At 39.2% G+C, this 26515-nt stretch overlaps 1 protein-coding gene across 1 annotated transcript in view; it reads right to left on the bottom strand.

Moving 5' to 3' along the window:
• Positions 1-26515, bottom strand: part of LOC136857119 (zinc finger protein 92) — a 78830-nt gene that overhangs the window by 48746 nt on the left and 3569 nt on the right. The window lies entirely within an intron of this gene.

The following is a 26515-nucleotide window of genomic DNA, read 5'->3' as shown; positions in this document are numbered from 1 at the left end:
ACCTTAACACAAATCTTTCTAGCCAGAAGTTTACAGCATAACAACAGTAGACGTGGCTTCACCACTCATGATAAATACAAGTTACAATCCCTGCCATGTAAGCTAAGGGTACAACCTTTCTTCTCCAGCTAATACTGAAGGTAGTGATTTATAGTTATTTTCTAACTGTTGGGTTCGATTCAGTGTCGCTAACCACACAGTTTAGGGACCCTACTTGCCGATACGATGTCTTACAGTTACTGTTAAACTTGCAGGTTGGCACTATGCAGTCACGATTTTTTCGTGACTTGTGAGATTATATGTACCGATACGTACTGCTACTGCCGTATTGTGAAAATCACTAGTGTTACATTTGCGGGAGTAAACAGAGCATTCTTTTTCTGTAGCATTGTAAATCTGTTTGAGTAATACTAGGTAACTTGAATTGTGGCATGTCTGAATAATACAGTTGGTGTTAAATGACAAGAGCAGCATTTTATTAATAGTCTTATTTTGTTCATTTTGTATATATAGAAATCAACTAGGATGCATAAGAAGCAAGAAAAATCTGCAAGAACTCCTCCAAAAAGGAAAGCAATGTTACCTCCTCTATAAAGATCAGTTCAGTTGAAATGGGGAAATTTCATTATCAAATTAACCTAACCTTGTCATGTCAAGACTTCGGTTTGCAGACTTAGCCTTTGTGTATTTTTATTGGCTTACGGCATGGTCTCACTTCAATTAGACAAGTAATAACAAATTTCAAGAAGGGAGCTCAATTATATTATATAAAGCAAACACCCAGAATCCAGTTATAATGTGTATATCAAAATAATGGCAGAAATATACAACATTAAATTGAGCGAGGGTAAGAGAGAGTGTTTATTTCATTAATCCCTCACTGAATTTGAAAATTGATCATTTACTTGGGTAACCTCCATTATCCAGGCCCCGATTTCAAGTAGTTAGCACCCTAGGCAAACAATATTTAGCCTGCCCCTCTGCTCGTTTTCCTGTTCCTCTAAAAAATAATTGTTTACAAATTAAATATTACAGTTTTCAAGATTTTGAGTTTTAAAACAGCGCATTATGCAAATACAGTTCTCATAATTAAACTTATCAAGCCAAATAATGGTAACAGCCAAATAAGAATGAGGCTGTTTTTTTATTTATTTAAAAAGCCGTTGGTTCAGTTTGATAGTTTGTATGTAAGTAAATAATTTTAGAAATAAGACACGTTGTTTTCATAAAATTTAAATATATAAATTAAATTCAGGTTTTAAAGTTAGAATAGTTTAAAGTGTTTTAGGCCTATATAGTCTAATAAAATAATTGGAATAATTTGTGGAATGTAAAAGTCATTTGAGTGTAATGAATTTAAGACGTAATTCACGCAGTCCATAATTACTCAATCCGCCGGCCGCCGCCCCTCAAAAACTGGCGCCCTGGGCAAATGCCCAGTCCGCCCATTTGTAAATCGGGGCCTGCCATTATCGATACTTATATTGAGGTTAGTTTGTTGATGTTTATGTCTCGTGTTTCAATATGTAACTAGTCAAGTTGGCAGCAGTCAAGAGCTATTAAAGAAAAGAAAATAGGGCAGCGATATTTGCTTTTTATTGCCTTATGTACCAAGTACTATACCTTCCTCACACACAAATTGCTCCCTTCTCCCTTCATTGCAGCTGCGGTCTTGTGGGAGTAAGATGTGTAAGATTTTGCTTCTTAGACTTCCTAAGCCACAGCTAATGTTGTTGTCTGTGGTGCTTCATGCTGTTGTGTTGTGTCCTGGTTTGGTGAGTGGCTGACGTTGGGCCATCCTTCCAGTAGACTTTGTCAAGGCCAACTGATAGCGGAGAGGAAAGACAGGATTTACACTCGGCGGTCGGACTGTGCAGTGAAAGTTCTGCCCTATACTACCTAAAAGGAAATCTGCGAGACAAGAACGACCCCACACTAACCCAGAGGGCAGCATTTTCACTGTGCAGTCCAACCAATGAGTAATAAAAACCTGTCCTTTTTCTTTGCTATCAATCAGCCTTGACAAAGCCTATTGAAAGGATGGCTAAATATTGGCCACTCAGCAATCCAGAACATGGCACAACAGCCCAAAGTACCATGGACAACAGCAAGATGTGTAAGTTTTTCAGCATAAGTTTTTTTTATAAAGTGCTCAGTATAAAAAGTTGTCTTCACCACACAGTAAAGAGTATCTAGAGTAAAGAAGTCATAAAAAAAGAATGAAAAGTTGCTATAGCCCTATGCATAAAGGAAAGGGCTATAAATATAACGCCGATAATTACAGCCAAGTTGGTTTTCATGTGTTGCGTGTGAGCTTTGGGAAATAATTATTTCTGATTATATTAGAGATGTTTGCAAAATGACTAGCTAGTTTTATAGAAGGCAGTTCGGGTTAGCCGTAACAGCAGTTTCTACAGAAAATAGAAAATTGTATGGTTAAACATGTTCCACGAAAGACTAATACATCAAGATATAAAAGGAGACTCAAGAAAGAAATAAGGGATTAGCTTACAAAACAAGAAATGGGAAGAGAGTTAAAGAGAGATGTTGCCTTTGATACCATCCTAATTCAATACATCATATACTGTATTCCATCATTAGACGGAGTAATTAAATTCAAACGTTTAGGCTCGTTTGAGCCATCTTCAGTGAAAGGGGGGGGGGGGGTGAAATAATTTACATAATACAAGCTAAAAAATGCCAAAAAACATAATGAAGGAACAAATGAAAAAAACAAGAGAGCCTAGATGGAAACAAAATTAGCACAATATACAATATTTACATCATCATGTGGAGCAAAAAACAACTCACTGTGTTAAAGTTCAGTGAAACAGGGGTTAATATAAAACATAATTGAAACAAAAAACTGTGTTAACCTAAGAAGAAAAGAAATGAAAACAAATGATACAGATGGAAATGAACAATAATTGCACACAGTGAGGTTGCGGACCTCTTAGTTTACAAAATATTGGTTTTGTAACAATACAAAACAGGATAGAAAATCTATCTTTGTAGAAACCCATCATATCGAACTGGCTGGGAGGGGAGCAGGAGTGTGAGAAACCAAGCCTGACATAACGTGCAGGCGAAAAGCCTGTGACAAGGAAAAACACCGATGAAATTTAAAGCTTTAGAACAGCAGCATTCTCAATATCTTCTCAATCTAGCAGTCCCATTCTTAATTGTCGTTTCGTAATGTTAGCTGGTTGTTTTGCCTTATTATAAAAGGTCGGAAGGGCCACGACATAAAATTCAGAAGATGTTTAGGGAGATGACAGATGCATGGTAAACTGTAAGCGACCTAATGGAAACCGTCAATGAAGTTCCAATCTGTAATGGAAAAAAAATGAGGTTGTGTGACAAAATTGGGCTGATAAGTAAAAAGTGTGGAATGGGTGTGTATCCTCCTAATTCAATACATCATATATTCCATCATTAGAAGGAGTAATCAAATTCAAACATGTTTCGGCTCGTTTGAGCCATCTTCAGTGAAAACTGTCAATATGGAGTGATTCTAATATTGTGTAATTTGATACCATGTCGTATAAAATGCAGTGAACGAATCTCAGAGTTAGACCAGCAAGAATGTTTTAAAAACGATTGGGCTATTGGTGATCATGATAACAGAGTCCGGTACCTATCTTCTCTCATCACAATTCAGACACCCAAAACACGCAAGAGAGTCAAGGGAAATCGAGAGTGTGCTTGTAAGTACAATATCATCTTGGAAGGCAAAAGCCATCAAATGTGCAGAGAATGCTTTCGGCAAACATTAGGAGAGACTACAGGTTTTATAGAATGGATCACGAAGAGAAAAAAAAGAATTCATCGATGGGAATAGTGCCTGGAGATGGAAGAGGAAAGGCAGCACCCCCAAGTAAAAGATCAGACAGTGAACTGGAAATTGTAAAAAATCACATTATGTATTTTCCAAGCTATGAAAGTCATTATTGTCGACAGAGGACAACAAAAAAAGTTTCTATCCCTAGACTTGAGCATTAGTAAGATGTGCGATTTGTATAAACAGTGTACAGATAAGGTAGCAGGTAGAGACCCTCTTCAGAGGCAGCCCTACCCAGGTAGTGGCGCCCCTGCCTATGCGAGTCCCAGAGCACATTGACCCGGTGTGTAACATCTGGTATGGGTCCCAGGTCAGGGTTACGAGTGAAGACCTCAACGGCATCTACGGCGGAGAAGGTGGACTTCAGTACGGTGGATATGGCGGAAGGGGCAAACCCATAGCGCCTGTACTCCAGAGGAGTGGTTACGAAAGGCGCCTGACTCCATGTTAGGGGCAGCCTATTTTGAACCTGGCAGAAGGTAATAAAATGCCTTTGGAGTGGCAAACCCATCATACAAACAGCCTATAAAATTAGTGTGAGTGAATCGAGGCCTCGGAAAATGCTAGGGCGTCACCCTGAAGTGATCTGCAGTTCCTGGTGCTCTGGGGGAAGTGTGAGAAGTGGGCTACCAGACATTACAAGAATTGGTATCATCAATGTGTCCCACACCAAGATTCCCTTGATGGTGCACTTCTGGTAATTATCGTACTCTTTGACTGCCCTTGAATTCTTTGTCGATATTTTCTCCGAACGTGACATATACCTTGTATACTCTTCGACAGATGGCGCTTCCGGCCATCAGCCATTCTCATGCTTGCCTTCCTTGGAGAAAGGTTGTTAAACGGAGAAGCCAACATGGCGATATTTAAGAAGATGGGCATACTGAGATTCATGATATATGACTTGTGTCGTTTGCTGTTCCTACCTTGGATTGCCTGACTCTTCCTTTGAGTCGATGTTTGTGATTACGTAGAGCCTCTGCGCTCTATACCAGCCATCATGCATGTACTTCTTATATTTGGTTTGCTGTAGTTGCGTGGCCGTTACTGTATTTTCATTCTGCAGACTTTATGTGTTTATTTACCGCAGGGGTTTATTTGTCTTTTCTTTGTGTGTTCTATTTTGTCCTGATATAAACACGTGAGAACGGAGGATGGTATTGATCCATTGCATGATTGGTTTGTGTGCCTGTGACCTACATTGGGACCCACCATTCTTGTTTCTCGTTGGTTTCTTTCATGGCTGAGCTTTTGATATGTGGTACTATTTTTGTTCGTCCGTGGCAAGGCGATATGGATACATCTTGGGGCATGCTGATTGTGATTACTATTGCTACGATTAATGTTTGGATATGCCTTGCCTCTATGTGGCAACCCTATTATAATCCTGGTGCATTTGGTATAAGCTTGTGAGTCCATGAAATTGCACGTCATGCTATGCGGATTCGTAATGTGCCTTGACACACTGGCCTATTCTGGGTCCACACACATTTTCTTTTTGGGTCTCTATGGTATGCGCGTGTGCATTTGTGCTGTCTGTCTGATTGATAGTATTCTCCGTATCTCACGGTGTTATTTTAATTTTGCTGTATTTTCTTATAATTTTAGTTTTTTTTGGGCAATATTTAGTTACGTTTGTGGTCTTCCTTTGAATTTATCTGTTTCATTGTTGGCCTTGCTTGCCCCGCCTCGCAACTATGGCAACCATCCTTATCTTATCTTATCTTTTTTTTTTTTTTTTTTTGTTCTTTGGGATGCTGTCTTCAAGATGGTGGATTGCTTTAGAGCCGCGTCTCTTGTAATGCTCGTTTGAAACTTGGAGCATATTAACTGATGATTGAGACGTGCGTACTGCATGATGCTGTGTGAATTCCTTCCGAAGTATGTCCAACTTCTTACTGCTACAATTGATATGTTCCATGTCACACATTTTAAATTGCTCAAGGCAAGTCAACTATAGATTGTGGGATATTGAATTATAAAAGGTGTGTGTGGCTAATTTTGTTTGTATTCTAAGACACTCTTGGTATTACTGGATGTCATGCCTACGTGTTACGTGTTGGACACATCTCTCTGTAAGTAATGTCTGAAACTACCTATTTTATTTGTCTTCCCTTTTACTTTAAGTTTGTCAATAAACCCCATACTTTTGACACGTCACAAGTGTGATTTAATTAACATGAAAATGAATACATTGTCAAGACGCCAAAGAAGAGTTTATGAAAGAACGTGATGCCCACCACAGGGCTGTAGAAGCAGCTTATAATCCACAATGCTAGGACAAAGAGGCAGCCGTATTTGATGAAAGGAAAGGAATTTTTGCCTTTGACCTTCAGCAATGTCTTCCCACGACCTTTCTATTTCAGTATCATTCTACAAATTATGGACATTTAACCTGACTGTACATGACTTGGAAACAAACAAAGCAACAAGGAATGTGATGCAGATCATGCAATAATTGAGAAGGAAAAGAAGAAAATTGGGATGAAGATCAACCACCCGAATGACTGGTATCAGTTAGTAAGGTTAAGCAGACGCGAAAAATCCCTTTGATGTGTTTGTTATGGAAAGAGACATTTTCTGGATTTTTCAACCCTCCTGAAGGCAACGGGCCCATTTCAAATGAAGAAGGTTGATACTGAGGGAAATAAATTTCTCTGGTAGTCAACAAATTGGCTGAAGTATATTAAAAAGCCAGTAAGTACCATTTTCTTCAAAGACATCTTCAATGACGATGTAATTTTCTGAGAACTGCTTCTTCGAAGACGAGGAAGAATATCTTTACCAACTTCTCTACCACTGATCCATGCAGGCCCAGTACCAATAAGCAAAGAAAAGAAGAAATATTTTCTGGACCTCCTTCCTCTCACTGACAGCATATTTGAGGATTTTTATTAGAATCTGTCAGTTGCTGCCATTCCTACAAATGATCCAGATCTCGAAGAAGTTTATGCTGATGGATGAAAGAACTTTCAGAAGTACGACTTGGATGTTTCCATTAGTTCCAAGCTGTTTATTGTAAATATCCTTTTTTCACATTTTTAAACAAAATTGTTTGATTACATTACTTTTTCGTAGTCTTCAAAGTGAAAGTTCACAAAACAGAATTTTTTTTTTCTGTCAATAGTTGGGAAAAACCGTGTAAGTCAGTTTGTGCCCCGATGGTACAAATATATTTATTTTCATAGTATCCTGTTGAAAGAAGGCATCAAGAAAACCATATTTTATAAATTTTATTTCTGTGCTTCAATATGCTGATTTTTTGGGCTAGCAGTGAACTTTAAATAGCTTTCCTGTAAAAAAATTACTTTGTAGACTTACCTGGTTTTTCCTAAATGCTGTAGAATTAAAAGAAAAAAAAACTCTGAGAAAGCAAACATTATTATTATGAATGGTGTCAACAGATCAATAGTCTTAATTTTGAACTTTTCAGGTGTCACGTGTGTTTTTGTAATTCTGGAAGTAACAGTGTAGATCATCCTTTTGAAACAATTTTTAATTTGTCCTAGTACCAAATGGTTTAAAAATAATCCTTCAATAACACAATTATGCTTGCATTCACTCAAGGAAGGTCCTGTGCCTAATCTTGAAGTGATTGTAATGATCTGTGTCAGCAGATTAGCTTCTACTGAGTCTACTGTATAATAACTGTTGAAGTGTTCTCTGGACCGCTTACTGGCCAAGCAATGACATCACTTAACTCTTCACAACTCATGAGGTGGTTAGGCAGTGAGAGACAGCAGGGTCGTTGATTGCTAGCTTGGCCCTGTAAATGCTCTTGTGATTGCTTCGCACGTTACCAACGTAAATCTGTTTTCTTTTAATACATACCCTACACACTTTTGAGTCTGAGTTTATAGGAGTTTTAATGTTTCTTTTAAGAAATCAATGCTTATATGAAGCGCTATTACAGTAGTTTCAATTCATAGAATCAATATTTAATAATGTAGTGTTTATCACCTACCAATTAATCTGTAAGTGGTGCTTACAACGCTTTATGAGGATGCCTCACCAGTGCTATAGTCAAAACCTTATGTGTGTTTTGTTAAAAAAAATGCCATAAGGCAGGTTCTGTACACAGTAAAAATAAGCTGTTGTGTAGTGTCCTTATAGCAGACACTAGGAAATATGCAAGTCAGGCTTTGAGTAAGCCCTTGGAAACCTTCGAGCTATCTAGCAAACACAAGAATCTAATATCTCACCAAGTTGAGAGTTAAGAGGGCCAAAAATCCTTGCATTTTCCTCATACACAGTAATATTTTTTTTAAAATTTGCTTTATTCGTACCAACACAGATAGGTGTTATGGCAACGATGGGATAGGAAAGGCCTAAGAGTGAAAAGGAAGCAGCCATGGTCTTAATTAAGATACAACCCCAGCATTTGCCTGGTGTGAAAATGGGAAACCACGGAAAACCATCTTCAGGGCTGCCAACAGTGGGCTTCGAACCCACTATCTCCCGGATGCAAGCTCACAGCTAACCACTAACTTCTGTGCATGATGGAGAGAGAGATTCTTCTCTTCTAACCATGAGTGACAAAGCTTGGTTTTACCTTAGTGGACATGTACATTTCAATAAATGGTATGATGAAAAACCATACACAGAGCATTATTTCTTCAGGTGGGTGAACAGTGTGCATTTACTGGAAATACAAAAACAGGATTGATATTTCTTTCCTTGAGTTATTCTCGTACAAACGCAATCAGCACTCTAGCCACACCTACTGATATCTACATAAAGTTGCAGGGGTGTCTGCTGCCTGTAATTTAGTCTATTTTGCAAATTTTTATCCGTTTTAGGTTAACTCAAAACCATATTAGTGGTTTTTAGCTTTCATGTCTCTTTGTCTGTCTGTTCCACCATTACAGCAAAGCTCTGGATAGATCTCATATTTAGAGTATACTCATCCAGAAACAGGTTTTGATATACATATGATTTAAAAATCACAGAACAGACTGGGGTTTACAGGGAGATCCAATGAGTTATTTGATATTTTCTCATACACTATTGATTTTCTGTAAAAATCTGCAGACTGCATGTGAAACGTCCCTTCATTTTAAATAATTTTTGTTACTTACATAGTTTTGCTTCCTCTTCAAATGACACAGAAAATTATTATTTTATGTGGATTTCATGCTGTGTTGAGTGAATAACACCCTCACACACCGACTACAAATCTACCGGTTACCATGGCAACGTCTCTGGCTGCTTGCCAGCAGGGAAGTAACATAATGCCATTTTCATCAGGATTCTTCTAAATTCATGGTTGTTCACTGCGTAGATGGCAAGAGAGATATGAAGGTACCAGTCTGCGGGATATTTGCGGAATACTGTTGGAGGTCACAATCGTCTTCGAACATTACTAAGGGTGGCTGTTAATATTTCAACAGTACCGCAGAGTGTGGCCCATTATTTCACACCGCAAGGTGTTTTCTGGTATTTGATATAATTTCTGGTATTTGCTATAATTTTTACTGCATTTTTCTTCTACTTCTGTTTTTTGCTTAAATTTCTTGCCTCTTTAGGCTTAAGTAATTTCGCCATAGGTCATCTTCTTATCCAACTACCAAGGAATCCCTGCGCCTAAATGTCTCCTTTGTTACCACTTTTTTAAATCCGTAACTCATATCATAATTTTTTCCTTTGAGTGATACTATGCACTTTTTCTTTCGTGTATTTTTTCCTTCGCAGTCTATGATTTCGCCGATTAAGTCACCTAATGTACCATGAACTGAAACATTTAAGAGTCAGTAGGTAGGTTGTGACACTTTTGAGAGTTGGTGCCTGTTTCTATGGCAACTGAAAACCAAGTTGCCAGTGGATAAATCTTCCTTCAAAGCCTAAAAACTGCAGTCGAGGTCTAGGATGTCTGGGAATGTTTCTGAACATGAGGCCAGTTTGAATATGCTCAGATTTAGGAAGACATTTGGGGAACGATGCTGACAGCAGGGCAAGTTCAGCTCGCAGAGAGAACGTCACTGAAAGTCCAGGGCGTCTGAGGCTGCTTTTAAAAATGTTGCTTTACATCCCAATGTTTCCAAAGATGCTGAGGAGCCAAACATTTTGTGCTGCAAGAGTTAATTTATGTACACGTACATCTACGGACACGAGCTTTGCATATTTCCAGCTTCCCAAGAACGACACTCCTTCACATACCATCCAACTGAGGCGGGATCAAACCCACTTCTGGTTTTGAAATTTGGGGCTCAGCAAAAGAAGGCAAGTGTAAGCATTTCTTTCGCCCAGTGGGGTATATTTTTTCAAAGCGATGATCTATAGCTTTTATGGGCTTAAGAGTTTCTTGAAAGTCATAATTTTTACCTCCCCCTACCAAGATGGGGGGGAGGGGGACAATTTGCCAGACGAGCTAGGAAATTGAAATTTGGAAAAATTATAACTATTCACCTGTGATTGATCGAAATATTTCAGTTGTAACTTTTTGGCCCCAAAAAATATCGAAATATGGAGGCAATTTTAACGATGGTGCAGACCTTTGTTTTGGGGTAATTGGTGGTTACATTGTAAGTCATATCACAAAACAGATAGCACAATTGCTGCTGAATTTGGAGAGATCTACAACTTTTGTCCTATGACTTTTTGTCATATCTTGATTCCTTATACATTAGATAGAGCTGCTTTTCTCAATTTTAAGTTAATTTTGTACTTTTTACACGTGTATTTTATAGCATGCAAAGAGGCCTGCCACTGTAATCAAAACTCCCAATTCAACTCTGACTGGCGGTAGGCAAGAGTGGCTACCATTCTAATTAAAACTCCCCAATTCGATTGTGACTGGCATTAGGAAAATGGGCCTGTCATTATAATGAAAACTCCCCAACTCGATTGTGAATGGCAGTAAACAAGTGAGCCTGCCATCATAGTAGAAACTTTCGAACTCAACTGTGAATGGCAGTAGGAAACATAGCATACCATTATCATAAAAATGTACACCTTACATCGGAAACAACGTATGGGGACCTCCCCGGGGTGTTTCTCACATACCACTAAGAGGCGCGGAATTTAATAAAATCTTACTCACTGCATGTACAGTAATTTATGTAAAAATTCATACACATTCTAGAATACCGTAGCAAAACACGGGTACATTGGCTAGTTATATCATAAACTCTTACATGGAGAGCACTGTATTTTATGACCATAATAACACAATCACACTTGGGCAAAATAAAGGTTGGGTTCTATAATGCCATTTTTATGTTGAGCCTTCCAAGCATCCATCAATCAGAGAGGTAGCTGGAATTGCATCTGCAATCTTCGGTTGTAAAGCCTGTACTTAACCAACTAAATTGGCCACATTACCTTTTCAATTATGTTTCAAAACAGATGTACACTCAGACATAATATTTTGCAAGGATAATCCATGTTCCTGTTGTGAATGTTTGACAGAATACAGTTACAACACAATTCATTGCAACAAGTGAAAACAAGCAACGGCTTCTAATGACATGAAATGGCGTATGGCTTTTAGTGCAGGGATGTATCCGAGGACTTTGGCTCGTCAGGTGCAGGTCTTTTGATTTGACTCCCGTAGGCGACCTGCGCGTTGTGATGCAGATGAAAGGATGATGAAGACAACACATACATCCAGTCCCCGTGCCAGGGGAATTAACCAATTATGGTTAAAATTCCTGACCCTGCCGGCAATCGAACCCGGGACCCCTGTGACCAAAGGCCCGCACAGTAACCATATAGCCGGACATGACTTTTAATGAATGGTATATTCTGTACATACGATCACTTGAACGGAAACAGATTGCTTAAGATGAGAAAAGCAAAATTACAAAAGCACTGTTTTGAGATATTGCCATTTAGCAGCAATTAGACTTTTTATCACACCAAAATTTAAAAACTGTTGTTGCAGTATAAATATACTGTACATACAATTATCTGCTTTTGTGTCTCATTTGTATAATTTCAGATTATTTCATTAGGACAAAGTAAGTTATTCCTAAAATTGCTACATGTAGATATGTCTGTCTGACTCTAAACCACTACATGTATTGGGCCGATGCATAGTTCGTGCAGTTCTTATATTTTAAATTTCATTTTACTGCCACAGTCACGCACTGTAACTCTCAATCACAATCACTCAATGATGTATTCACCTCCACTCTCTATGACTTTCTGCCAACATTCAGGTAGCAGTTGAATGCCTCACCTGTAGAACTTGTTTTGGTTTTGACTGGAAGAAATCTGTTAGCCATTGCTCAAGAGAAGCTTCGTCAGGAGACACTTGCCCCTGAATGTGGTTAGAAAGAGAGCGGAAAAGATGGGAATCTGAGGAGGCAAGGTCAGGGAAATATGGAGGATGAGGTTCCCACCCAAGTTCAGCAATCACATCTTTGGTCAATTGCGCTGTATGCAGACGAGCGTTATCATGGAGCAATAAGACTGGTTGTTGTCTTTGTCTTTTGTTGTCAATAGCAATGGTCTTAGCTGGTCACTATACACAGCAGAGGTAATCGTTACATTTTTCGGAAGAAGTTCATGGTGTGGAATGCTATCTTTGTTTCACCAAACACACAACATGTTTTTCTGCGGATGGGCACTATCCTTGGCATGGGGAGTTACTTTCTTTCTTTTTTTTTTTTTTTTTTTTTTTTTGATGGGCTGAGCCACCCTTTCCTCTTCTTCATGTTGACATACAGGCAACATTTCTCGTCACCGGTGAGGCGGTGACAATTGCATAAAATGAATTTCATTATAAAGCATGTATTGTCGTACGTATACTTAAAAGGTATGGTCAAATGTTCCACCTTTACAATACTGTACTAATTTTTGATCGAAACAGGTCCGCTTTTAATCAAATAAGAATGTAAAGTTTACATTTCTTATTTTCCTTGTATTGAATAGGATGAACCACTTTATTTCTTGTTTCAATTTAAACTTTACTCCATGTCAGCACCTTTTAGCACTCTCCCCCAACTCATGCTTTTGCTCTTTTGCTGCATTTTAGTCACATAAAACAGAAACAAAGAAAACCAAACATCTGTTGCTTAATCGACTTTTATCCTGTTGACTTTTTTATAAATGGACAAATCTCCCACTTTCTGTATGGTTTTTTTGGTTAGAATTTACCGTCTTTAGAGTGGTATCATATTACCTTTGCTTCAGCACAGTCATGTTAGGTGAAAGCTTTCAGACTAGTTTGTGCTTAATGAACTCCCATTAAGCAAAAGGGCCTCAAATCAGTTTGCAATTCATTGTAATACAGGAAGAAAAGGAGGAAGGTGAAGTCAAACTGACCAATTAGCAATCCTGTCAATCAGTAGCCTATTGTTAATTGCTAGAGTGAGGATTGAATTTAAACTGTTGTAATTTTTCAGTCCAGAGTACACTTTGGATAGTATGTCAAAACAGAAAATGAATGCTGTGAAAATGTGTGAATTAAACAGTTACTGCAGATGATATTCAAAGTGATGGGTCTGTTCTGAGGTGCAATGTATGACATTTCAGTAACAATTGATGAAAAATTAAACAAAGTAATTACATCAACTGGCATATAGGCAAAGAATAAAGAAATATAATGTAGAAAGGGTGGACTGCTACATTAGTTTATTGGTGAGCCATTGGCCCTTTCAGATTCAAGAAACAAAAGCGAATTCCTTGCCAATACTGGAAAAACATTTAGAGCGTGTGGTGTTCCACTTTCGAAGCTTAACAACCCTATAATTAGATAAGAGTACTTTACGAAAATCATATCTTCAGCCTCTGTACGAAGAAAAATGAAAACAAATCAGGCAAGTACTAGCTTTACCAGCATCTTTTTCCTAAATTAAACCACTGATAGGCAGAACACATGTTTTGAACACTTTATAACACTGCTAAAAGGACAGCAAGAGAAACACATATTTTTTACTTACTTTCTGAACAAAACAGACAATGCCTGTATGATGCAAAATTTCAACAATGTGACCTGAAGTAATAAAAAATGATAAGAGTGTGGATAGTGCTTTAGGACCAAGGGTCATACGTTGGCTATTGACAATTGAAAACCTACCCTAATCTAAAACATATGACCTGTATTTCATTGTTTTTGGAGACATTGAGGTGCAAGAATTTGTCCCACAGGAGTTCTTTTACATGCCAATAAATTTACCAACACGAGGCTGGCATATTTCAACACTTTCAAATACCACTGACTGAGCCAGGGTCAAACCTGCCAAGTTGGGCTCAGAAGGCCAGTGCTCTACCGCACAAGCTACTCACCCCGGCATACATATTCATATGCAAATGAATTTGTGTTTACCATTAAGAAGATTCTTAAAAATACTCCTGCTAGGATACAAAATTTATGTTGAAATTATGACACTCTTCCACCTTCCTCAGTTTTCACTAAATGAGGAAATGGACTGAAGGCTGCAGTGTTTATCTTTAACTATTTTAAGGCTATATGTGATTTCTTAGATATTTTACAGAACGATTCCTTGGCTGTGACAAAGGACGAAGAACTAGCACCTAAAGAGGAATTGCAAGATGAACTTTTGCGGCATGGTCACTCTTTCCTGACAACAGCTGTTACAAAATTGGAAGAGCAATGTCCTTAAGAAAGATGTGCAATGGGCTGTTCTGATAGATGTGAAGGAAGCACTGGGGGGTAATGAAAAGTGGAAGTTGTAGCAGAGCTTAGCCAAAAACCCTGACGTTCAGGATTTTGCAGGAAACAAGGATCTACATTACTGACTACGAATGAAATATGCACCACGTACATCTGCTGACGTGGAATGTTCCTTTTCGACATACAGGTACTTAGTGAGTGGAGGTGTAGCTTAACTGATACAAGAAAATAACAATTTCTGGAGAAGTGCTTTTAATAAAATTGTGTTTTGATACAGTTTGCAATGATAATTTACATTTTAAATTTACACCTTTTAAACTAAATTCTTGCACCTAAAATTCCTAGCTCTACTTACGATGTAGGCTGGTTACCTGGGTCTCTAATGAATTCCAAAAGAGAACAACTCAGGTTATAGTGACGAACTATATGATTTACCCTGGAATAAGCCTTACATAAATGAAAGAACAAAATTTCAGTTAATTTCGTGTTTCATTCTAGAAATTCTTCTGAGCCTTCACTGCCATTTTCTGTCTCCCAATCAACTATTTAGAATCCGAGGGATACCTGCTTGGAATAGTACCCTTATAACACAGAGTCAGCAACTATTTCTTCTTTGCTTAATGCACAGAAAATGGCAGTAATCTAGTAAGCTCTTGTCCAGGATTACTGGAACGTTACCGACAAGCTGTGATTCTTGTTGGTAGAACATGAAATTCTGGTTCATCATAGGAGTACTTGAAGAAAAACGTACAGGACTGCTAGCTTGCAGAAATACATGACCATGTCAATGTAGCTGTACATTTGTAGAGTTAGCCATAAGTTTACACGTTCAGCCCACGCTGCGTCTAGAATCAGAGACATGTAACAGCGATTACGAGAGTGTTATCCACTCTCTTGTAACAATCATATAGATGGAATATAGCTTTTCCGTCTCTAGTATCCATAATTTTAATAATGTAGATACAACTGTATGATCCATAAATTTACTCGTGAAAGGTACACTGACTGACAGAGCAAATGCAACAGCAAGAAGGAGTGGTTCGAAAGGGATGAAAGTTGGGGAAAAAACAGAGACGGCACGGACGAATAATTGATGTTTATTTCAAACCGATATGCAGGTTACACAATGCAAACGGCATCGACTCAGTAAGATGTAGGACCACCGCGAGCGGCGATGCACGCAGAAACACGTCGAGGTACAGAGTCAATAAGAGTGCGGATGGTGTCCTGAGGGATGGTTTTCCATTCTCTGTCAACCATTTGCCACAGTTGGTCGTCCGTACGAGGCTGGGGCAGAGTTTGCAAACGGCGTCCAATGAGATCCCACACGTGTTCGATTGGTGAGAGATCCGGAGAGTACGCTGGCCACGGAAGCATCTGTACACCTCGTAGAGCCTGTTGGGAGATGCGAGCAGTGTGTGGGCGGGCATTATCCTGCTGAAACAGAGCATTGGGCAGCCCCTGAAGGTACGGGAGTGCCACCGGCCGCAGCACATGCTGCACGTAGCGGTGGGCATTTAACGTGCCTTGAATACGCACTAGAGGTGACGTGGAATCATACGCATTAGCGCCCCAAACCATGATGCCGCGCTGTCTAGCGGTAGGGCGCTCCACAGTTACTGCCGGATTTGACCTTTCTCCACGCCGACGCCACACTCGTCTGCGGTGACTATCACTGACAAAACAGAAGCGTGACTCATCGGAGAACACGACGTTCCGCCATTCCCTCATCCAAGTCGCTCTAGCCCGGCACCATGCCAGGCGTGCACGTCTATGCTGTGGAGTCAATGGTAGTCTTCTGAGCGGACGCCGGGAGTGCAGGCCTCCTTCAACCGATCGACGGGAAATTGTTCTGGTCAATATTGGAACAGCCAGGGTGTCTTGCACATGCTGAAGAATGGCAGTTGATGTGGCGTGCGGGGCTGCCACCGCTTGGCGGCGGATGCGCCGATCCTCGCGTGCTGACGTCACTCGGGCTGCGCCTGGACCCCTCGCACGTGCCACATGTCCCTGCGCCAACCATCTTCGCCACAGGCGCTGCACCGTGGACACATCCCTATGGGTATCGGCTGCGATTTGACGAAGCGACCAACCTGCCCTTCTCAGCCCGATCACCATACCCCTCGTAAAGTCGTCTGTCTGCTGGAAATGCCTCCGTTGACGGCGGCCTGGCATTTTTAGCTATACACGTGTCCTGTGGCACACGACAACACGTTCTACAATGACTGTCGGCTGAGAAATCACGGTACGAAGTGGGCCATTCGCCAACGCCGTGTCCCATTTATCGTTCGCTACGTGCGCAGCACAGCAGCGCATTTCACATCATGAGCATACCTCAGTGACTTCAGTCTACCCTGCAATTGGCATAAAGTTCTGACCACTCCTTCTTGGTGTTGCATTTGCTCAGTCAGTGTAAATAAGCTGGTAGCTAATTCATGGAGTATGGCAGATAGATATATTTAGGATTCAAAGATAGATATGCACTTCCTGATCAAAACTATGGTAGTATCAAGACAAAACTAAAAATGCAGTTACATCTGTCTGATCCTGAGCAATCGAAAGTTGCAATGTAGATCACAAATATTGATTTTTATTTAGAAAGGGCTTTATGATGAGAATACTCATCAGTTGTGGTTTGAGCCATCATTCCATAGACTGGTTACGTGCAGCTTTCATTTTTTTGGTGATGCAAGGATGGGAAAGAGCTACGATTGGGAAGGAAGTGGCCATGGCCTTAATTAACGAACATCCCCAATAGTTGCCTCATAAACCATTTTTCAGGCTGCTGACTGTGGGATTCAAACCCACCCTCTACCAGAGTGTAAGCTTACAGCGATGCGGCCCTAACTGTATGGCCAACTTGCTCTGTATATGCAGCTTGCAGTAGGGGTGTTTAAACACAATTATTGCAGCCAGTGTACTCTCCCAAGATGTGTATCCTATCAAGCTCTCTTCTTCTGATCAAATATGGCTAAATCAATCTACTCTCACCAATTTGATTCACTATCTACTGATTTGCACTACATCTACCCATGTCACCTACAACAGTCATTTGTAATATCACATATGAAAAGCTTGTATTCTTTCTTTTTTTGCACTACTTCTCTTCCTTAAAATACTATTCTCCACATAAATGTATAATATAGTGTAAGTGAACAAATTACTGCTTGGGCTAGACTAAATTTCACATCTTCCTATATTCTTATCATTAGTGGATATTTTCCAACCCAGGTACCACCACTCATCTGCTTCCTAGAATTTCAGTTCATGATCTGTCCGGCTCCATGGCTAAATGGTTAGCATGCTGGCCTTTGGCCACAGGAGTCCCGGGTTCGATTCCCGGCGGGGTCGGGAATTTTAACCATAATTGGTTAATTTCGCTGACACAGGGGCTGGGTGTATGTGTTGTCTTCATCATCATTTCATCCTTATCACGACATGCAGGTCGCCTATGGGTGTCAATTCAAAAGACCTGCATCTGGCGAGCCGAACTTGTCCTCGGACACTCCCGGCACTAAAAGCCATACGCCATTTCATTTCAGTTCATGATCTGATATTCCCCCCATTACCTAATTTCATTAGACTACAAACAAGGGTATCATTCCATCAATAGAGCAACAAACAGATACATTCAAAACTTATGGCAGTATCAGAACAGTTGTGGTTCACTTTTGAGGAAGTTCAGCAAAGTCTTTCAGAATCATGAAGGTTCCTAAAATTTTGTCTCATTTCACACGGCATGGATCCAAAAGAGTACCAAGATTGGGAAGGAAGTGGCCATGTTTGTTCCTAATTAACATACAGCCCAAGCAGTTGCCTCATAAACCATTTTTCAGGCTGCTGATTGTGGGATTCAAACCCACCCTCTCCCAGAGTGCAAGCTCACGGCTATGCGGTCCTAACCATATGGCCAACTTGCTCAGTAGATGCAGCCTTCAGCTTTTAGTTCATTCTGTGTTTTTAAATGATTTTTTTTTTTAGCATCAGCACTACTGTAGGTGAGACTAAACGTGATACCTTGGAACTTTCACGACTTATGTTTTACAACAATTCACTTTCAACTTGTACTGTTTCTTCAGACTATATCCATTCCATTCAGCAACTTACCAGATTTCCTAGACTCATACAAAGTGACAAAATCATTGGCAAATCTTAAGAGATTTCAACATTTTATTTCTTTCATACAGTGATGGAAAGAGTACAAGACAAAATGTAATTGGGCTTAATTATGATTATCTGAGAAATATTTTACTCAATTACAAATTACTTTTGCAATACGCACTCAGTAAAATTTCAATGACTTTACAGATGCTAGTCTTTGCTGGCGAGATGTAGTGTTTACAGTGCGCTATGTCTTCTGGTATGGGTTAGAATAAATTTCTTACTTTCATTGATCTGTCTCAGTCTCATCCTTGGCTTTGATAATATGAAAGTGACCGATGTATGAGCAATGCTAGTAATACCATTCCTTATGCAGCCAGACCCTGTTGTGAATGGTGTGAAAATATCGCTCATGGGGTCAGTTGGTGCATGCATTTCAGTGGGCCTGGCATACTGATATGTAATAGCAACTTCTGGCTCGGTGGGGAAAGCAACGGGAAACTACCTCACCCCTCATTTCCCTAGTATGCCTCTTCAGTGACGTCTAGGCTATCATTACAGCTGTTGGCAGAGCTATGAGGATCAAACCAGCCTTTGGGCTGAATACCCAACACAGTCTTAAGGATATCACTTTTTTCTCCTCATGGGGCTGGAATAATATGAAAGTTGCAAGGAAAAGATATTACTTCATTCTGTTTTTTTTAGCATCATCACTACTGTAGGTGAGACAAAACCTGATATTTTGGAACTTTCAAAATGATCTTTTCTCATTGTTTTGATTTTAGTTAATGACTTTCAGTATTTTGAATAATTTGCCATTTACTTTGCAACTTAATTGGTTCTTAAAATTCTCATCACTAATTGTTGATGTACTGGGGGTGGGAGAAGTAGCCTACATCTTTGCATTTACTGAAAAGAACTCCTGTGTTTAATTTCAAGAATATCGGTGGAATAACTATGATGTCTTTGAAAGTACTGGAGAGGTAAGACGGTAACCCAGAACTGGTGAAGCTGATGCAGAATTATTTGATAAGATAATCAGCTATGTGGGGAACGATACAGAGAGGAACGTTATTGTAGCGGGTGATCTGAACTTGCCAAATGTTAACTGGGAAAGGAATGCGAATGACAGAAAGCATGACCAACAAATGGTGAATAAGTTATTATGGGAAAGACAGCTAAATGTTGTAAAAGTAATACTATTAGGCAATACCATCTATATACATAAAATAAGAGTTTTGTCTGTTCATTGCTCAGAATTTGAAAAGAATGGTATTTCTGTATCAGTTATGTTCATAGTAACAAGGAAATGCAATTTTTACCTTTTCCGTAATTTCTGTCTGTCTGTATGTATGTATGTACACGCATCACCAGGAAACGGCTGAAGAGAATTTAATGAAAATCGGTATGTGAAGTCGGGGGATGAGCCTCTACAATCTAGGCTATAAATAATTTTACTCACGCTAAGTGAAATGGTAGTTTAGGGGAAGGCTTAAAATTGAATTCTCAAATATTTATATTATTAGTGGTCCAATCGAAAAATACTACATAACTAATGTTATTTAGAATTAAATTTCCAATCATTTATGTCATACATTGTTACCATACCAGCTTTGATAACACAGCTATTCATGAATTTGTATTTTTGTTGCCAAGTCCATATCAATGCTGAGCCACGAGAAAATGGGTTAACAGAATTTAATGAAAATCGGTATATAGAGTCAGGGAATAAGAAACTACAGTCTAAGTTATAAACAATTTTATTCGCCCGGTATGAAATTGTAGTTTAGGGGAAGGCGCCTAAAATTTAAATTTTAAATACCCATGTTATTGGTCATATCGAAAAGTACTACATAACAAAAGGTATAAAGAATACAATTTCCGACCATTTATGTTTTATTCAATTTTACCGTACCGACTATGTTAAGAGTGGTATTTCAGAGTTGGAAGAAAACTAAATGTGAAGGCCTACAATATTGATCAACAATAACATTACACTGACCATTGTTTGAGGTGATGTTCTTTGTCTCTTATGCTGCCGCTCAACTCCGATAGATGGGGTTACCGTACTGCTGCGTACCGAGAATAACAGCCTGCCTGAATATTGGCGGGAAATAGGTGGGGAGTTAGAAAACTTTCTTCTTTAGCATGTCATTCATCTGGTTCATACATTTTCTGATACCGTACTAATGTTACGTAACTCACTGGTTCATCATAGTATTCCAGCTATTCGATCCCTACTCTGACGCACAGTTTTGAATGAACAGTGTGCACTCATAAGGCAGAGGCTCATTTAGTAGTAGTAGTAATAGTAGTATGACCTGGTCTAGAATTACAATTTAGGCATATTCAAGATTATAGCATCACAATTCACGAAAAAACTCTAAATTCAACCCTGAAAAGAGCCGTTTCTTAAGAAGAGCTTCTTCCTCTTCACTTTTATTAAATTCTACATTCATTTTATTCAAAATTAGCAGTGAAGAGGGGGTTTCTCCTCTGGCTTGGAGGAAAAAATTGCCTCCAAGTCAGTTAGATTTTTCCATTATAGTGAATTGAGATTTTCCGACTCATCGAGTACTCCTAGGAAACAGATTAGTAAAAAGGCATAGTTTTTGCCCTAGGAATCTCCACTATTCGACCCCCTCCCCCCCTCCAAAAAAAGACTAAGAATGTTTACGGATCACGGCTGTCTACGGCCTGATCATTCCAGGTCTGGAATTTTGGACTGTTAGATCGGCAGCGTAGTACTGTTCGTTAAAAGTGAGAAAATGTGTGGTTTATCATTTGATGCAGTATTTCATGTGAAATCATTGCTTTTACTCGAGCCATTCCTACTGACGTCATTGGAATGACCTATGTTCATTTCAGTTGGGAAAACCACTAAGACAGTCTTTCTGAGGATGTAAAAAGGCAGGTGGAGAGTGAGTGTCTGCCATTATCATGCAGTTCCCCAACCTAATTGTGACTGATAGTAGAATGAAAATTCCCTAACGCAGTCTTCATATGGGAAAAGACGTTTGGTGATTTCTCCGGCGCGTTCCCAGGGTAACGTTAAGAGCTATGCAATTTAAAACAGTCATGCTCACAACGTGTATTCTACCTAACCTACAATTCTGTATACAATGTAGAATTTCGTAGCGAAGCACGGGCACATCAGCTAGTATTGCCGATAAGAGGGAAATGGGGAAAATTTTAAAAAGCAATTATGATCAATGGAAAATGGTAAATAAAAATGTAAACAGCCTATGGGATGGGTTTAAAGCAATTGTTGATGAGTGTAAAAACAGATATGTACCTTTGAAAGTGGTATGGAATAGTAAGGACCCATTATATTATAACAGGGAAATAAAGAGATTAACTCTTTGAGTGCCAAGGGATGATTTTTCATTCCTCTATGAACTCGCTGAAATTGTCAGGAATGATATTTCATCCCTCATGCAGACTCACTTGGAAACTGTTGTAAATCTTTCTTTTCTGTTAGATGGTAGCACATATCAGTATATTCCACTGCCGTCTCAATCTCTATACACTGCCTGCTCTGTGCTGCGAGATTTGCATTTACAGCGATTCATCATTCAACCAAAATGTTCGCTTTTTCCCATCTTTAGAAACAGCTGTTCCTAGGCATTCCCTTGCTGTTTCTATTACAGCATTCCTGTATACCACCCAGTCTGTTTCTATAACCTGAACCTGCTTACCGTCCACTGTTTGAAATACATACCCCAACTAGACATACCTAGGATAGATCATGGGAGACTACTGGCAAAAATGAGTGCAATTGGACTAGACAAAAGAATGACTGAATGGGTGGCTATTTTTCTAGAAAACAGAACTCAGAAAATTAGAGTAGGTGAAGCATTATCTGATCCTATAATCATTGAAAGGGGAATTCCTCAAGGCAATATAATTGGACCTGTATGTTTTCTTATATATATAAAAATCCTCTCAGTTATAATTACTGCGCTGATGGAATGAAAGTTCCTTATGGGGATCACTGTAAGTACCTACGTGTTAATATAAGGAAAGATCTTCATTAGGGTAATCATATAAATGGGATTGTAAATAAAGGGTACAGATCTCTGTATATAGTTACGAGGATACTTAAGATGTACAGTAAGGATGTAAAAAAGAGGACATATAGTTAAAGTGTATGGGACCCTCACCAGGATTACGGATTACTTGATTCAAGAACTGGGAAAAAAACCCACAAAGACAAAGAGCTCAAATTGTTCTGGGTGATTTTCGACAAAATAGTATACAAAATGTTGCTGGGAAGATTTGAGAGAAAGGAGACGAGCTACTCATCTAAGTAGTATGTTCCGAACTATCAGTAGAGAGAGAGAGAGGGTGGAATGTCATTAGTAGACAAGTAATTTTGAGTGCTGTTTTTGAAAGTAGAAGAGATCACAATATGAAGATAAAGTTGGAATTCAAGAGGACAAATTGGGGCAAATATTTGTTTATAGGAAGGGAAGTTAGGGATTGGAATAATTACCAAGGGAGATGTTCAATAAATTTTCAAATTTTGAGCAATTATTTAATAAGAGACTGGGCAAATAACGGATAAGAATCTGCCACCTGAGCGACTGCCCTAGAATATTCTGGACGTCGTGGTGGTAAAACCAAATGAGCTCTAGAGAAACGGAAGTAATAGATCATGAAGCGGATTTTTTTGTTGTAATTAAAAATAATTTTTTTTTTTGCTAGTTGCTTCACGTCGCACCGACACAGATAGGTCTTATGGCGACGAGGGTCAGGAAAGGCCTAGGAGTGGGAAGGAAGCGGCCGTGGCCTTAATTAAGGTACAGCCCCAGCATTTGCCTGGTGCGAAAATGGGAAACCACGGAAAACCATTTTCAGGGCTGCCGACAGTGGGGTTCGAACCTACTATCTCCCGAATACGGGATACTGGCCGTACTTAAGCGACTGCACCTATCGAGCTCAGTAAAAAATAAATATGATGGAAAGGACGGTCTTAAGTAGGACTATTAGGCAGTACCATATGGATGATAAAACAAGCATGACGGAGGTTTTAAAAAGTAACTATGGTCAGTGGAGCATGGTATATAAAAATGTAAACAGACTCTGGGATGGGTTTAAAGCAATTGTTGAGGAATGTGAAAACAGGTTTGTACCTTTAAAGGCGGTAAGGAACGGTAAAGACCCACTATATTATAACAGAGAAGTAAAAAGACTAAGAAGGAGGTGCAGATTGAATAGTTAGAAATGGCTGTGGAAGTAAGGAGAAATTGAGGGAACTTACTAAGAAACTGAATCTAGCAAAGAAGTCAGTTGAGGATAACATGAGGCAAGCGTAATTGGCAGTCATACAAATGTTAGTGAAAAATGGAAGGGTATGTATAGGTAGAGCCCTGCGCGGATATACAAAATAATATCCGCACCCGCATCTGTGAATGATTATCCGCGGCTAATGTAAATATTTAACTACAGTATATTACACCCAACATATTGAAACTGATAGCTCAGTTAACATAATAGGCCTGACACCTGGCACTAGATCCCCTACAGTCACAGGTTTATGAGGTATTTTCTCTTGCGACAACTACCGACGTACTGACTTTTGTTCCTTCCTTCCATTAATTGCGGGCAGGAGCCAGGTAGGCTCAGGCCAGACTTACGGCTTTATGGTCTCAAGGCTCTTTATATATCACCATTCTCCCATACCACTGTCAAGGGTCGCCTAATACAAGCAAAAATAAGAGTATGCCTGAATGAATATCAATAAACGTCATTATTTGGAAATGATCAGCAAAATTATCTGCACTGCCATACAGTTTGTATCCACCAAGACACTAACTTTGTGGATATCCTCATCTGTGCAGGGCTCTATTTATAGGTACTTTAAAGCAGAAACAGGTTCCAAGAAGGACATTCCAGGAATCATTAATGAACAAGGGGAGGGTGTATGTGAGGATCTTCAAAATGCAGAAGTATTCAGACAGCAGTATGTAAAGTTTGTTGGTTATAAGGGTAATGTTCAGATAGAGAAGGTGACTAATACTAAGGAAGTATTAAAATTTACCTATGATAACGACAGTTACATTAAGATACAAAAATTGAAAACTAGAAAAGCAGCTGGAATTGATAAAGATTTCTGGGGATATACTAAAGACAATGGGTTGGGATATAGTACCATATCTGAAGTACTTATTTGATTGTTTGCATGAAGGAGCTATACCAAATGAATGGAGAGTTGCTATAGTAGCCCCTGTGTATAAAGGAAAGGGTGATAGACATAAAGCTGAAAATTACAGGCCAGTCAGTTTGACATGCATTACATGTAAGCTTTTGGAAAGCATTCTTTCTGATTGTTTTAGACATGTTTGCAAAATTAATAACTGGTTTGATAGAAGGCAGCTTGGGTTTAGGAAAGGTTATTCCACTAAAGCTCAACTTGTAGGATTCCAGGAAGATATAGCAGATATCCTGGATTCAGGAGGTCAAATGGACTGTATCGCGATGGATCTATGTAAGTGATTTGACAGGGCAGATCGTGGGAGACTACTGGCAAAAATGAGTGCAGTTGGACTAGACAAAAGAGTGATTGAATAGGTGGCTATATTTCTAGAAAATAGATCTCAGAGAATTAGAGTAGGCGAAGCTTTATCTGACCCTGTAATAATTAAGAGGGGAATTCCTCAAGGCAGTATATTTGGACCTTTATGTTTCCTTATATATATAAATGATATGAGTAGTAAAGAAGTGGAATCAGAGATAAGGCTTTTTGCGGATGATGTTAATCTGTATAGAGTAATAAATAAGTTACAAGATTGTAAGCAACTGCAAAATGACCTTGATAATGTTGTGAGATGGGCAGTATGCAATGGTATGATGATAAACGGGGTTAAAAGTTAGGTTGCGAGTTTCACAAATAGGAAAAGTCCTCTCAGTTTTAATTACTGCGTTGTTGGGGTGAAAGCTGCTTATGGGAATCATTGTAAGTACCTAGGTGTTAATATAAGGGAAGATCTTCATTGGGATAATCACATAAATGGGATTGTAAATAAAAGGTACAGATCTCTGCACATGGTTATGAGGGTGTTTAGAGGTTGTAGAAAGGATATAAAGGAGAGGGCATATAAGTCTCTGGTAAGATTACAACTCGAGTACGGCTCCAGAGTATGAGACCCTCACCAGGATTACTTGATTCAAGAATTGGAAAAAGTCCAAAGAAAATCAGCTCGAATTGTTCTAGGTGATTTCCGACAAAAAAAAGTTGCATTAAAACAGAGGTGCTCAGCTGGGCGCCCGTTGATGCCAGTCCAGTGTGGCCGGGCTGGCGTGACGTGAATGCGGGCAGCTTGCATAAGAAGCATACGTCACAATGAAGCGAGAGAGCGAACACACTTTGCAGGGAAGGGAGGAAGCATCGACGTTCACTTGTGATTACGAAACTCTCCTCCACTACTCAGCGAAATTCTGATTGGGGTGCAGTATTTAAAACAAAGCCCTATAATCACAAAAATAAACCACTCTGACCTTCTCAAGATATTCCAGATTGATTTATACTGCGCTCGATATAAACAGTTTTATTTTCTTATATTTATTCATTCAAAGAAAACTGTCACATAGTCTTTTTTTTCTTCCTTACAACCTACAAAGATGCAGGAGTTTAAGCATATAAGCTATGATTTACAATTCCTTGGACGGACACGACAGTATTTCCATTTAAAAGTAAATTTCCTGTTATATTCATTAAGCAGAAAGTAATATTATTACAGAATTCAACAAGTTTACTGCTTGATTTTGCAGTACTGTAGTGTGTGTGACTTTCTCTGTTCACTTTATTTCTGAAAATAGTATTTAAAATTTAACAGGTGTCTGATGATATAATAGCTAACCTCTAAATGGCGAGAAGGACTGTCATCATGAGTGAGGGCATAGATATTTACTATGCAAGATTCAAGTACAACAGCGATGTAAATGTATCTACCAGATAGATGTACAGTATGCCTTCAACTAAATAACCTAAC

The sequence above is a fragment of the Anabrus simplex genome, chromosome 1 (genome assembly GCF_040414725.1).
Source record: "Anabrus simplex isolate iqAnaSimp1 chromosome 1, ASM4041472v1, whole genome shotgun sequence".
NCBI classification, from domain to species: Eukaryota; Metazoa; Arthropoda; class Insecta; order Orthoptera; family Tettigoniidae; genus Anabrus; species Anabrus simplex.
This window is presented reverse-complemented; position numbering and strand designations above follow the sequence as displayed.